Below are 16,290 nucleotides of genomic sequence, written 5' to 3' on the forward strand. Positions count from 1 at the left end.
CCAGTCCTCCATACAGAAAGTTCATGGTGCTCTGGGGATGAAACCAAGCAAAGTTTACAGATCAGCAACTTGTCAGCCCTATCCTCCAGCTGAAATTAAATGCAGATAAAATAAATAGAATGTTTTAAGGAAATGGAAATACCAAGTGCTGGAATTTCCTGGCTATATACAGCTGGATTTATTTCAGGCTCTGTGGACATGGAAAAAAACATGAGCTCATACTCCCCATATGGGAAATGTGATGTTGGTAAGGGAGGAAAACAGAGTTATAGTCCCTGTTCTATGGAAACTGCATGATTAACCAGGCCAAAGATGAGAAAATAGAACTATCAAGAGTAGCTGCCCAGTTAGAGCTTGGAGAACAGCATGGGCACAGGTAAGCAGAATGGATGAGGTTTTCTGGGGATGGTAGGAGGGGGGAGAAAATTAAGCCATGTGGAAGCAAGCTGTGCTGTGACCCTTGCCCTGGCTCTGTGTAGTTTTCTAATATAGAAGCAGATTATCTGACTTACTGATTTCAGTGTGCATTGAGGGGTCGACTTGAATTACAACAGGGATGAAATGTTCAAACAGGAGAATATCAGTGTCTGTGAGTGTAACAAGGAGTTGTCAGAAAGGGGATTTGACCAAGGACTGCTGGAAGTGGGAAGTCAGAAGATCCTACACCCATGGTATCTCACATTCAGCAGCCAAAATTAGAGGATGGTTTTTGCTTTAACCTCCATGTGTGTGGTTTCTCCATCTGTAAAACAGATGCTCTTCTTGCAGGATGTGCCTACCATAACCTTGTAAGTCCAATCTGTGGTGTGTTTTTGAAGCTAACCTTCCTGTTGCCCCCACTCACCATACTCCAGTTTGCATTCCTGAGCCCTGCTGGGGCACAGATAAGATTTCTTTGGGTGCAATCAAGCTGGGAATTGTTCTGCTGGCACCCACACCTAATGCCCTCCAACCATTCATGGGTGTTCAAAATACGCTTCTGGGATGCAGCAAACCACTGCAACGTGAGCCTTAGGCCCTCAGCATCCACTCTTTCATGTGGTACTTCACACTCGCTAACACAAGCACTGATTTCTGTAAAAATGATGCTACAAAGTGCTTGGCTGCAGCAGTGATGAACAAGAGGAACCACTGGGCAGGAAGCTAACAGTCATTTCTTCAGAGCAAGGATTGTAAAGTGCAGAGTAAAAGCATCATATGCCAGCCATGGGAAGAAAAATAAGTATTGCATAGCAGTGTTCAAATGGGCCACTTACACTTTCTGTGCACTGACTGAGGTGGGTGTCTTGGTGAGAAATCACATACAATCATGTAACTAAAGACTGTCTTGAGGAATACATTCACGAGGTCAAATTAATGTTGCACAGACCACCTTAATTCTGGCATTTCCTAAGTCTCAAGTGTTTGACTTTACAACCTTAATAATGTTCTTTTAACATAGTTTTTGTATGTGTAATAAATTATATGCCCTTCTCACTTTCAGTGCTCTTCTCACCAGTAATGTTGTTGGACTCTGGTCCTTCGGTATGAAAACAAATATTGGAAATTATTGCTGTTGTTATTGAAACCAGATGTACATCTCTCTGTGGCATTTATTTGTATAGTGTCAAACTCTAGCACATTCAATTTCAGTGTAGTTATTGAATAAAAATGGGCAATAGAACTGACAGTGAAATGTCAGTGCTGGAAAGGCCTGGATGGTGGCTCTTTTCAGGAAACTTTGTAGTTTTCATTTCTTATGCACACAGTCACAACAATGAGTATGAGCAAAAATGACAAAATCGCATAATCTCATCAATATAGAGTAATGGAAAGTAATGGTGGACCAAGATGAAAGAATCTGGGCCCAAATGTGTTAGGCACTAAACCCACTCTGAAGCAGGCAGTGTCTTGTGCCTTATGGGTAAAAAAAGTGATGTCTTTAGTAAACTGAAAACAGCAGAAGTGAATCACAGTCCTCACCATCCTTTTATTTTATCTCAAAACTCAGACACATCCACTCTGAAGGACAGTATTTCTCACTATCTACTGCCAAATGATCCTTCAGTTCATGCTTCAGTTTTAGAGGTCTAAATTTTAGACATCAATCATTAAGTTAGAAAAATTCCATCATGCCTTTTCTATGTTCTCACTGCTCATGCTGACTTCACCACAAGGAATAAGCTGCTTGACTGTATTAGAAAGCACTGAGTGCAGGGAACAAGCCCAGTGAGTGTCTAAGAGGGTATAGGGTTATGGGGTGACAGAAGACTTCTTTAGTTCTTCCTTGGAAAAAGAATACCAAAACATAGGCCACAGATATCCTTCTCTGGAGATATTTAAGGCCCATCTGGATGCCTACCTGGGCAGCCTGCTCTAAGGAACCTGCTTTGACAGGGGGGTTGGACCTGATGATCTTTCAAGGTCCCTTCCAACCCCTTCAATTCTGTGATTCTGTGATCTCTACAAAAAGAACAAAATACAAAACTAGCATACCTATTTACTTGAGAATGGTCAGCAATGCTGGGTAAGACAAAATAAATACAATTCTTAAATTAAAAAAAAAAAAAAAAACAAGTTACTGGAAGTAATAATTTACAAAGCCTTGAACTAATATTACAGCTCCATGTTTAAGTACACAAAAATTAGGTAATCCCAAAACTAGACAAAACATGCATTGATTTGATCATTGTATATCCATTTTAATATGAACTTTGATTGTGTGTTCACTTTCATAATTTCATACAGGATTCCTACCTTGGTTAATACACATGGTGGAGGCTATGCTCAGGGCTATGCTGGCAATGAGGTTTGTGGAAGGGTTAGGTCTGTAGAATTACTGAGCACTCAGAGCTGTAACTGCAGCCTAGGATTGTCTGTGTCCCGGATGTGCATCATGAAAGATAAAGACTGTAAATTAGTCTGTGGGTTTCTTGGGTTGGATAACTAGTCTTATACATTTGGGGCTTTAACTGTTATGTCACTTAGGTGTCTTCTCACAAACCTGGGTACCAGTATGCTTTCGTCTCAGAGAGCTGTCATGAAAATCAATTTATTAGAGGCTGTATCTCCCTTATGCACTGTAGTAGAATGGTGCAGTAAAACCAGCTGAAAGATTAAACACACGTAGAAAGCATACGGTTAGAGAGATGCAGAGTAATATATTCCCATTCTCTGTGACAAGAGGAAAAATAATTATGGCTCCTGTTTACCAAGAGTTTTTGCAACTTTAACACATCTTCTGCATACACTTATTACAGTGTAAGCATCTGTACAGTTTCCAGGGTCATGCAAAGCACTCTCTGGTGTCAAAAATCTTTCAATCTAAATAAACAATATGTATAGCGATGGCTGAACAAAGCTCTATATGTATGTAAAAACATCCTTTCAATTAATGTATGTTAACCACTGCTACAAATAAATTACTCCCAACTTCATCATTCTTGAATACCTACGGAACATTTTTAAAAACCCTAATGTTTCTGGACAAGGCACTGCCAACCAGTTTAACCAGAAAATTCTCATCTTCTTCTCATTCATCTACTAACCAGCCTTCCATGTTGTGCCACACCAGTGATGTTCACTGGCAGCCTCACAGAACTTGTATTTGGGAGGGACCAAGACTTGCTTTGTCAGTCTTAGGTCTCATTCAGGAGAGCAAGGGCAACATATTGATTGACTGCTTTCATTTCCATCCTCCTGACATTCCTTGGATTTCTTGCAGCAGAGATCAGACACCCCTCTCAGAAACCAATTTGGAATTTTAACAAGACTTCAGAGAGAAACTAGCTTAAAACAACATGGACTTTCATCGGCAAGCTACTCCCTGAGTATATCTGACAACTCTAAGTGGAGGCAGCATCTGAAACAAAGAAGAATGACCAGTTATTTATTGACAAAAAATGAAATCTTCATGGCCACTTCAAAAGCATTTTACTGTAACCTAAAATGTCCATCTGTGGAGAGGTTTGAAAGAAGAAAATAAAATTCTTTTTGAGTACAGCTACAAGGAAAATGTGCCCTGTTAGTTTATAAAGCTTTTGATTTTACTGTGATTAATCAGATTTATGCTGTATATATAATATATGACCTTAATGCACAGTATAGGGGGAACCCTTGTAATAAAACACAATTATTATTTTTTTTAATATTGCAAAAGGATACTATTTTTACTGCAATATGCATCTGTGCCAATGGAAAATAGTGGGAAGGAAAAAATATATTGTCTGGCACTGGTTGCCATAGCAGCAAGCTGAAGTTCAAGGAGAAGTGGAGAATCTGAATTCTGTGGCAAGGTAATGAATTTAGCATCTACAGGAACAGAAATGGATTTTCTGTCACAGCCTGTAAATCAACGGCAGGAAACTAACATGCTGGAGATATTTTGGAATGCTTTATATCTGCTTCTGATGTATGAAAAGTGTATCAAAATTATTTCTCAGGGCTTTGTCTTCCAGGGCCTTCCCTTTCTTTCTGTTCAGACCAGTGCACTTAAAAACATACTCAGTGAAGCTGATGTTTGTTACTAAGACAAAGGAAAAAGCCTTGCAGTTTTCTCAGCAGCCCTCTGAAGCCAGGAGGCATCGCCCTCCTCCAAGAACACTGCTCTCACACTCTGACTTTTCGCAATGCACCAAAGTTTCAAAGGTCAGCAATGAGTTATATGCATCCAGTTGTCCAAGTCTTTTTTTGAGAAACTTGATTTCCTTACATAAATGCATGATGCAGGCTTTCAAAGGGAGTGGACACGAAAATATCTGATATAACCAGCTCAGCAATAGGAACAAGCATGATGGTTTTTCAACTTGCCTCTTGAAAGGAAAGAGGAGATGGAGTTCAGATGCTGAACTGGTGTTCCTTGATCAGTGCCTGCAAATAGCCAGTCTGTAGTCTCGATAAGGATTTGGGGGAACAATGCCCATGCCTCAATTAAATCTCTAGTCAGTTGCTTCTTGATCTCTTTCAAATATCTTCTTGACGTCCAGAATAGCTTTGTCCTTGGACTCAATAATTTTGGCCTAGCAATACAGACAGTATCAGTGAGAAATGTACAGGGGAAAAAAAAAAAAAAAAAAAAGGCTCGCAACAGTGGAACTCAGCTAGCATTCTTCATGCTCTACATGCCATTAAAAAGTGAAAAAATAAATAGCTTTCCTTTCTACTTCTGTTCCTGGAGCAGATGGAAAACACTCTGGGGAAAGGTAGGAAAAAATTATCTTAAATAAAAAGAAGAATTATAACAATACACTACAGTTAATTATGTATAATGGGCTTCATTCCCAGTAAATCACACCCATGTAGCTCTGATATAATTCTTCCAAAGTCAGTGAAGATGAAGCAGTGTAAAATCAATGTGAGCAGAAAATATAAAATGCAGTGGAAAAAAAATATAAGAGAACTAGGTATTAAATATATATATATACATTTCTCATACAGATGTCTTCTGAATAAGACACAGGAATGCACTCTGACCTTGTTACTTCAGAGGGTGCATATGGAAGATCCGTTATTTCTGTATATGCATTTTGCCTACCAGCAATGAAACTGAATACTAACTAAACATGAAATAACACTTCAGGAGTTAAAACATTTCAAAGAAGTAATATAAAATAAAATAAAATAAAATAAAATAAAATAAAATAAAATAAAATAAAATAAAATAAAATAAAATAAAATAAAATAAAATAAAATAAAATAAAATAAAATAAAATAAAATAAAATGTGAAATATAATTTGCTGATTGTGACTAATTCCTGTTCAAATCCTTTTTTTCTTCTAGAGTAAAAGCATGACCATAGGCAGCATAAATTTCCCTGGATTTGCATTTGTAATCTTCTCTGAATAAAAATAAAAATCTGTTAAATAAAACACCTAATATCAAAGCCATGTACAAAGATGTTCATTAGTTTTCCACAAATTCCAGAAGATAATCCCATCTTAGCCCATCTGAAAGAAAATAAACAGTATTTCCATCATGATGGTGCAGGTCATCAGCTGAATTTAAGAGTGGTTATCAATTCATATCAAAACAACCAACGAAATTCTTAAGCTCACAAAATTATTGGGTCCTGAGATTTTTGTTGATCTGTTGCCATTCAGAAAAGAAGAGAGGAAAGGCAAATACAAAATTCAAAAGCACTTCAGTTCCATTTTGGACATCTGAAGATGTGTTAAATCTTGTAGCTACAGCTCTTATCCTTTCTTACTCCTATAACAGAAATCTCTCAAAAACTTTGGTCCCCTTGTGCTGTTATAAGTACATTAATAGCTGGTAGCTTAAGTTTCAGATTTGGCATCTTTCATTTAAGATAGGAGTCCTTCCAGGACACGGAACAGGATGGTGTTGCTCAGCATGGGTTTTGGTACAGCAAGCAGGTTTCTGCTTAGGAGTCCTTAGAAAGCAAGTCACTTTCCTGTTGAGATGAACCACTGCAACAGCAGCTTGAAGACTGTGGGATTTCTTTACAAAGACCAGGCATTTGTTTTCCTTTAAAGAAAGGTGGCTCCCGACTCAGGCAACAGCTTTTCTGCAATAATGGCCTACCGTGTTTCTGCTGATTTTGTCTGTAACTGTAAATAAGCATGAGGATAGTAGGAAATCATTATTTCAATTACTACTCCTGCCGTGAATGTAGGGCTCTCTCTGTCTGACAAATAGTGCATGATTTTCATTTACATAAGCTCCTTTTGGAGTGAAAAATAATAAATATCTTTTTTTCTTTTTCTTTTTCTTTCCCACTCTTGCCTGTACAGAGTATTGAAGCCACTGGAGTAAATGAAGCCACATACAACAGCGTTCAGAACAGACCCTTTCTTTCCAACTCCACAGTACTTCTCAGTCCTATTCCACTTGCTGGACAGGCAGGTACATAGGCTGATGAGAAGGACAGAATAATCAGATAACACAGGCACATATGTCTTACTTCCCTAAAGAAAGGGAATGAACATTTAGAAAGGGAGTATCTTGCCTTATATTCTGGCCAAGCACTGTCTGCTCTGTTAAAGCTGAGGTGAGGAAGCTCGGTTTATAAAAAACATCCAGCTGCAATGACAGAAGGCAATTTCAGTCCCCTTCCCTGTAGTCAGCAATGGTGGGATCACATACGTGTTGTCCACATGCTGGATCATGACCATACTCCATTCACATCTGAGCTGATGTGTTCTCTTATTTAAGCTAAATGAAGAGCAAAAGTCTTCTCCCATGTTCTGGGTCACTTCAAGACCAGCCAGAATCCATCCTCCACTGATGGATTAGTTTATTGCCCTAACCAGCGAGAAACACAACACCGGTCACTCAGAAAAACAGTTAACTGTAGTAGTGACACTGTGATCTGACCAGGATATGGGTCAGCAGCCTGCTCTTGCAGGGACCTGCTGTTAACAACTGGAGAGCTACAGCTTGAAATATTTCTCCAGTCTGATAGATGTGTTAAGTAGTTTCTGGGTGCACTTTTATTTTAATCAGTCCCTTCTAGACAAATAGTTGTTTTATGCAAAGTTACCAATATCCAGCAGGTGTATCCCATTCGGGGTTTTAAAGAAAATCTTAAAGCCCAATGATTATGCCACATCTTTCAGAGTTATCACTACAGTAACTTTTGGTTGGGATTTAGCTGTAAATTGTTAAATACCGATAAAATCTGTCATTCATTTACTCTTGCCCTCTCTTCACCTAGATGTGCTGTGAACCACTGAGATAAACCAATATGTATGAGGGAAAAAAGGCAACCACTCACTTTTCTGCAAGATCCGATCCATCCATGTTTCACATCATAGTGTGACTGCACAAACTGACATGGATCGACTGCTGGAGCAATTGAAAGGGTGGGAGCTTGTGGTATTGTCACCAAACACACTGTCATGTCAAACCACAGCCTCAGGCAAAGGACTGAAGGATGTGATTGGGACCCAGATCTCTCTCATCGTGACAGATTTCCAAGAAGTGTGGAGGAGGTTACATGCCTTCCTCCAAAAGCTTTGTGAATCAACCCCAGGATATTCTTTTCATATGTTAACAATAAAATAAAATAAAATAAAATAAAATAAAATAAAATAAAATAAAATAAAATAAAATAAAATAAAATAAAATCATTTTCTGCTGGTTTGGGGTTTTGTTTTTGTTTTTATTTTGGGTGTTCTGTTTTGTTCTGTTGAATTTATATGTATCTTTCCACTTTTTTTTTTTTTCTTGGCTTCATTTATCAAGGAAAAAGCCTTGCTTATGTGACCCCTCCTTTGAAATATCTGTCTTTGACTAGCTCTGTAACAGTTTCACAGCTCATTAATTCTTCTATGCAAACTTATTTATGAGCACAAATTATTCCCCCTTCCTATCAGTTCTCTACAGAAAGTAGGGGAGGAGAGAGCTGGCACCGGAACGAGTCATTGCAAGAATGTTTGGGCTCCATTTGCAGCTTTCAGGAAAATAACTTGCATGTTTGTTCTGTCCTCATTCACCTGAGAAATATACATTTGTGCTGGTAATTCCATTGAAATAATTACTGTCTGAGGAGCCAAAGCCTGTTATCTAGCCAATTCCCCTCACAAGCCATAATGCACAGCTGCAAAGCTCCAGGAGGGCATTGAAAGGCATCCTGAAACTTCATGGTAGTGACAGGGGAGAAAACGAGGACACCTGGCCCTTCTGGCATCCGCTGGGGAACAAACTTGTTATGTGCGGGGAGTGGGGAGGGGCGAGGAGAGACAGGGTTACAGTGGGCTTGTTTGTACTTCCATCTAATCTTTAATCACCTCAAAGGCATTTTTGTGATCTGTTGATTTTTTGAACTGTTGGAGATGGCAGAGAAACCGGGTGTTAATAGCCTTCTGGGTTCCTACTGGATTCTGGATGCTGAAGCAAAAGTCTCTTTTCTTTCCTTTTGCTCCTTGCTCCTTCCTAGGGCAAATTCCTGTCTTCTTCCTCTTGAAAAGAGCTTTCTCTACAGGAGGATCAGTTTATCTCACTTTCCAGCATGACTGTTTCCACTGCCCAGAGTACCTCAAAGGTCACTCAGCTGCACAGAGCGCTGTGGTGCACTGCATGAGTCAGTGCTACTCTTGGAGGTCTCAAAGCTGTGCACGTATCCTCTTGCCATTCCCAGAAGGACAGAAGCAGACTCAGAAAGCTCAGTGGAATTTTATCCCAGAAATCTCTTCTAAACATTCTGCCCACACCAAGCATGCCCTGCACATATGCAGAACCAGGGTAGCAGAGCAGAGCAAGCAACATCCCCGCAGAGCTCATTATCAGCACTCCCAGCTTGTCACTATGTAGGACTGCTTCACAATCATTCTCTTCGTTGGCAAGGACAGTCTAGGAGCAAGGCATGAGAGCAGTGGGTAGGGATGCTCGCACTGCTCCTGTGAGCTCAGAGGTTCCCAGATTTGCTGATGATGATCCAAGAGACATGGTTCATGTTGTAGAAGACCATCCATCAGAGAAGGCACACACAGACACCGGGACTAGAGAATAAGGGTAGAGGCATGTCACCAGAGGCACAAAGCTGAAAAAGAGGTTTCAGCTCTGTCATCTGCTAACAAATGATTGATTGGCTTTGAAACTTAATCTTCTTTTTATCTAGTTCATACACATGTGAAAGATGGTTGCAAATAACATCTTTTTACCAAGAAGACTTTTACCACCTTCTGTCATAATTTCAAATGGCATCTTTAAGAACACAACAGAGCTACATCTTTCAATGAGCTTCAACATTTTAACTCCTGAAATATGGACAACCACGTATAATTTAACAATAATACAGATTTCCCACTGGGTTCTTTCTGTAGCACTCACTTTATGGGGCAACCACTTGAAGGAAGACAGTTTGACATGCTCTGTGCAAAAGCATCAACATTAGACCTCTGCTCAGAAAGCAGCATTGCCAGAGCCTCTCAAACCAACCCAGAGCGCATCAGATTGTGAGGAGACTGCTTACACTGAATGATTAAACCTTTACATTAGGTGAGAACAAGACAAAATCTTGGATGTCTTAGTCTCTGCTTGACACAAAAGGCAAGAACTACTGATTTAAATCTACTGGTGTAAATCTGAAGGATGTCTGCTTGCCTACTGTTTTATAGACTAATGGACTACAGCTGTTATCATACTCTAGAGGAGCCCTGGGCAGAGATCAGAGGGTATATGTATGGTCCTACCAGCGCAGATGTCATGTGCAGTCAGTGGAAACTTAGTCAAATACATTGTAATTGCTAAAGTAATTAAAGCTCATTACTGAAAGTAAACATTATCGCCAAAGTTAGCACTCCTGAAGGAGTAAGTGACATTTCTCACTTATTCACACTGGAACCAAAAGAGTTCGTTAGGGCACAGATGTACTCTGGGCTGGCAGATGTGGAGTATTTTAATGAGAAAATAGTTACAAGAGGTGGTTAATATGTTTATATGTGTAAATTGAGAAAATAAAAAAAAAATAAAAACAATACAAAAAATAACAACAAGAATACAGTACAGGAAATGAAATGTCTTGAGAGGAGAGGAGAGGAGAGGAGAGGAGAGGAGAGGAGAGGAGAGGAGAGGAGAGGAGAGGAGAGGAGAGGAGAGGAGAGGAGAGGAGAGGAGAGGAGAGGAGAGGAGAGGAGAGGAGAGGAGAGGAGAGGAGAGGAGAGGAGAGGAGAGGAGAGGAGAGGAGAGGAGAGGAGAGGAGAGGAGAGGAGAGGAGAGGAGAGGAGAGGAGAGGAGAGGAGAGGAGAGGAGAGGAGAGGAGAGGAGAGGAGAGAGTTGATATCAACACAAGTTGATACAAGTCAATATGGCAGCTACAACAGTGGCCTCAAAGTAGTTTAGCTCAAAGGCTTTTTACGTTAGGCCACATCTCTGTGTCATAGCTCTCTAGCCAGCCCCACTGCTATCTACTAAGGAAATGTGAGTACCAGGCAGGATTTTCTCAGTGTACCAAGAGTTTCAGTTGGGAAATCATGCTTTCCAGAAAGCCCAAAAAAAAAGGCAATTTAAATTCAGATTCAGTTCTGGGTCAGGATATAGATTTAATCTGTCCATGTGGAGTTTCATTCTTGTATATTTCTATGATACTTTTATACATACATGTATATACATGTATGTATGTGCACATAAATGTATACATACAGGTACACATATGTGCACATATATGAACACAAATGTATTATACATCTATATACATACACATCCACCTGTATTTATAGCTATACCTATGCCTACATATACTTACATGCACATCTATATTTTAATGGTATATGCATAGAGGTATATGTATGAATGGATGTTATTGTCAATAGTGTTAGGGTAAAACCTAAAAGCAGCTGTCCAGTGACCTAAGATGTCCTCCACTATCCAAAACAGCCACATAGGTCTGGAAGAGTTAGATGTGACATGGAATCTTTGGAGATTCATGGCCTCATGGACTTATCCTTGTGGAGGTCATGAAGGATTATTTTCAGGGGCCTCAAACTGTATTAGATGCGTATGTTTAGACAACTAAATCCATCTCCTAGTCAATAGATTCCCCAAAGCAGCTCAACAGAGCTCAGCACAAGCGCCATTTGTTCACCTGAATAGCTCTCAAAACTCCATTGATTGTATACACTAAATCACCATTGATTGTTAAGGAAGCTTAGACAGCCAACATGACTTCATCCATAGGAAGACACGAAAACTTTGCAGTCTCCACCTAAAGCTGTAGAATCAGAGGATTAGAGGAATAGGACAATAAAGTTGTAGAATCAAAGGAAGGGAACCACAAGAATCCTCAACTCGAATTCATGGTTCTACACAGGACCACCCAAAAATCAAACCATATGTCTGAGAACACCGTCCAAACACTTATTGAAATCTGACAGACTTGGTGCTGGGGAGGCTTCCCTGAGGAGCCTGTTCCAGTGCCTGACCACCTTTTCAGTGAAGAACCTTCTCCTAATATCTAATCTGAACTTCCTCTGATGCAGCTTCAGGCCATTTCCTTACATTCAAGTTTACGCAACCAAGGGCATTAAAAGCACACAGTAGTTTAGCTCCACAAAAACTATGCCTGCAACAGCCCTAAGTGGCAAAACAACTTCAGGTTTTTTAGAAGAATATTTTTCAGTGATTGACCAGTTGCATATCTTGAGTGATTTATGTTTACCTATTACAACACACAGGCAAAAGGTGATCATATCGTCATATGCAAATTTACCCTCCCATTGTCCCATTCTGGATTCCTAGCTCTTTCAAATCTGAGTATTGTGACTATACTTCAGAGAACAGAACCATTTTCATCTTTGACAGAAAATGAAGTGTGTTTCTGAACACTTTGTTTATAGTATTCTGTAAGGTTGTAGATATTTTTATACTGAATGTATTCTTATATATTTAATTTCCCTCTAAACCCCAGAAAGCTCTCTTTAAAAACAAGAAAAACAAATCATCTGAAATCAGTCCATTCAAACTCTTTGTTAAATTAACCATTTATCAAATATACCATATGGCATTTAGTGCAATTAATGCACTAACAGAGGTCAGAGACACACTATCCTGGAAATGAAGGGCTTGCTTTGGCAGCATTTCCTCATGGAAGCAATCCTCAAAGTAGTACAGGCAAGGCTGACCATGGGGCTGTGTAGCACATGAATGTATGGATTTGTGTTGATGTAATCTCACTGTTGCAACTGGAATATGTCGCTGATGCCTGGGTTCAGGAAACAAGACTTTTGCTTTCCATACACTGTCATTTTGCTACTTGTGCCCTAAAAGAGGTACTGTCAGTGCAGATAGTTCTTTATTTAAAAAGCAAACTTAGAAAATCATGTACTCTCCAAGAGAGTAAGTTGAATCTGATCTCATGTTTTGATTATGTATTCTTTATACTGTCTAGTTAAGTTGTGTGTCTGAGTCAGAACATTGTCACAGGTCCAAATTTTCTTGTTATATGTTTTCTTTCACTTTATCCTAAGAACAGAATGGTTGGTCAATTCTGATATTGATTTTGACTGATTTGCATCTACTGATGTTCTCAAAATGTACTTTTAAGAATGTAGACACAACAATGTGTTAATATATATTTTTTGCAGGTGGAAAAATAAGAGCACTACTATGCCATATTCTGCAAGACTAAATGTTGAAGAGAGATAGTGTGTGCCTGTTGACAGCTTAGAAAGGCTGTGGAGCAGTGGAGTCACAGCTGGAAGCCTGCCCAGATTTCCCACCAGGAGAAGAGTCACAAGCTCAGTGGCACCTGTGGATCAGCAACACATGAAGTCCTATGTGAGCCATTAATTTAGCAAAGAAGGATGTTTTCGCCTATTTTGTCAGCTCTGTAGTTTGGCTTTGCAGAGATGAGAACTAGGGATGTTCGCAGAGAGTGTCTACCCAAACCAGCCCCTAAATTGCCTGCTCTAAGATGAGGGAGATTTTTTTCAGACTGAAATAGAACAAATTGGTAATTTTTGTTTCCCAGACACTCTTTTTCCCGCATGCAGAATTCCTTTCTGTTCCATTAAGTGCAAACTCAAGGCATTTTTATACTGTAAAAGCAGTACTGGAAATAGATAGTTTGGCTGAATCACTGGATCACCACAATGGCTAAGCAATAAAGAGAAGATTAAATAAATTCATGAATAATGCATTATACCTTTCTTCGGTTGGCATTTCAGCTTTTTTATTATTAACCGAAACAAGTAATTTGTTATCCATCTTTGCTTGAGTGAGGGAAATAAGTGGTCACCAAAGCACAAGGGAAAAGAGATTGTAAGCCATTTAATGATTCCTTTCAGCATTTTTTCTAAGTACATAGTTCCTCAGAAAACCACAGTTTTGGAATTGAATCACACTGAATTGAGATATTCCCCAAGAAGAACAGCAGATGTGAAGGAGGGTGACATAATTTTGTTTTACCACACAGCTTGGGCCTTGGTGCCGAGCACTGCAAACAGGGACTGTTTGCATCCCAGGTTAGCAAGAGGGCTGGGACTGTGAAGTATAAAACTGCAAAATGCACTGTGTTCACAGATTCTGTAAAAACACATAATGGATTAAAGCAGTGTCTGCTCCCTGCCTGTCAGTCTATCTATTTGGTCACTTTTAATTAAAGTATGGGTTTATGATCCAGTAGAGTCAGGTCACAATTCATAACAAAGACTTTAAAGCAGTTATGCTCAAAAACAGGATTTGGTTTTAGAAGAAAAATATAGTAACGGAGTATGACGGGGTCTCATTGTTTATTTGGTCTTTGCCTTCTATGCTGAGAGGGCTGGTAAGAACCCCTCCTGTGAACATGGTGGCTCTTGACATGAAGGCATCAGTACCTGCCCTTGCCAAGCCCTGGGCTGTTCCTTTCTGGTGAGAAGAAATATATTAACTGCCTGTTCTTACAAGGGTTCACATTTTCTCTGCACCCACTGAGAAGCCTTAAAGTCTGAAGATCACTCCAAATTATCTTTAAATATTTGTTCTTCTCTCCATCTTTCAAAACAGTTATGAAAGCTTTCTGTTTTGTTTTGGGTTCTACTTCAACTCATATAGCAATCCTTCAGTGTAGAAATCCTCATGCCCAAATCATCAAAGATGTAAATGCTTGAATCTCACTGACTTCAGCAGGAGTTCAGAGACTAAATAGCTCCAAGGGTTCAGGGCTTTTTCTGTGCACCCTATTTATACCTACGTGTCTCTACCCTAAGCCTGATCTGTTGATAGGAACATCAGCACATCAGCACAAAGCCTTGGAGCACACTCAGGAGGTGGGAGGCACAAGCATCCGGGAGAGTGCACCATGTCCTCAAATCTCAGAGCCTCGACACTGCCCCTGGCCCATCTGCACGTCCCTCCTCACTGTCTTTTTCCCAAGAACCTCCTCTGGGAACCATATTCCTGCTGGCTGCCTTGGTTTGCAGCTGCAAAAAAACAGCCCTGGGAAGGGGTTTTGGCAATTTACAAGCTGCTTGGCCTTCCTGTTGTTAATTCCCAGTGTAGCAAAGAGGCCATCCACAAGGACAGGAGTTAAACAGTCCATGAGTAGCATCTGCTCTCCATATCAGTGTCCTTCCCCAACCTGGAATACCCGCAGAAGAGCAGATCGGATGGCGGTGTGAGTGGGGAGGCTCAGGGAAACCAAGTCCAGCAGATAACCCCAGGCTTGGGTAGTGTCTGTAAAACTCATGTCATTGAGTCCCATCCTACGTGCCCTGCATATCTGTATGTCCCTGTATCTCCTGCATATACAGCTTCTCTCCACAACTACAGACTAGAACTGCGATCACCTAACCTGCTGCATTTTGGAGCTTGGGATCATAAAGCAGAATGGGGCCTGGATTCTCAGAGCTGCTTAGGGAGCGTGTCTCCCCAGAGGTCACCCCCTGAGGTGTCATGCTTCCCTTGCACCCCTTTCACTCCCCTCTGCTCAGACCTGCCTGCCAGCACTGTACTAGGCATTGGGGAAAAAAATTCTTTGAGAGACCTGCTCAGGAAGGCTGATTTCTTATTTTTCAAGGAAAGAGAGTACAATGAGAATAGCAAATGCAGGGGAGTTCTCACTGGTGGTTGCAATGTACTTAAGATATTTTTAGATGAAACATAGGCCTCAATCTTCCTAAAGATAAGCAAAATTTTCAATCGGTGTATTAATTTAAAAGTTAACAACAAAATAGCATCTGAGGAAAGCGATTAGGTATCCAAAAAATAACTGAAAGAGATGGAAGAAAGTGCACCACAATACTTGTTTTATTTTTCTCCACAGACTTTATTGATTATAATAACAATATCTGATTCTGATGGAGAACTTTTTATGCACATAGCTAAAGCATTTTATGAGAACGGGCCCATACAGAAGAGGAAATGGCTTTTTTTTCTGGTGGTATATGGCTTAAAATGCAGTTCACTCCCATCCTAAGACTGTATTATCTGAGACTCAGTCTAAAAGAAGTAAGTTTTGCCCAAATCTCCATAAAGCTGAAAAAGACTTTGAGAACTCTAGCAGAGAGGTTGCCTAGACAATCCATGCTTGGTTTTGTACAAAGCCTGATTCACCCTGCCCCAAGCCTTCAGTTGCAGATCGTTGTCTGGCAAGGCAGGATGTGCTCAGCTATGCATTTGGAGCTCTGTGCGGATCTGAACTTTTCTGCATTAAAAACAGACTTTCTCGTGATCTGAGGGGCGGAGTGACCCTGGAAAAGTTGGATGATCTCCTTTATTTATATAGAAATATCGTAAGCTGCTTACCAGATGGACTTGTTTGCAAGCTTGCCCACTTCTGACATGAATCAATTAATTTACAGGGAGATTTTCTGGAAACCAGTAACCCAAGAAACAGAACGGATGGGATACTAGTACTGCCACCTGGTGTA

At 40.1% G+C, this 16,290-nt stretch overlaps 2 long non-coding RNA genes across 12 annotated transcripts in view; one reads left to right on the top strand and one right to left on the bottom strand.

The window, feature by feature from the left end:
- The window catches only part of LOC137854373 (uncharacterized), a 127,773-nt gene that overhangs the window by 31,787 nt on the left and 79,696 nt on the right, over positions 1–16,290 (bottom strand). The window lies entirely within an intron of this gene.
- Positions 168–8,016, top strand: LOC137854370 (uncharacterized). The gene is made up of 3 exons (XR_011095115.1): positions 168–376; positions 6,733–6,844; positions 7,656–8,016. It is a non-coding gene; the product is annotated as an uncharacterized lncRNA (long non-coding RNA).

The sequence above is a fragment of the Anas acuta genome, chromosome 3 (genome assembly GCF_963932015.1).
Source record: "Anas acuta chromosome 3, bAnaAcu1.1, whole genome shotgun sequence".
NCBI classification, from domain to species: Eukaryota; Metazoa; Chordata; class Aves; order Anseriformes; family Anatidae; genus Anas; species Anas acuta.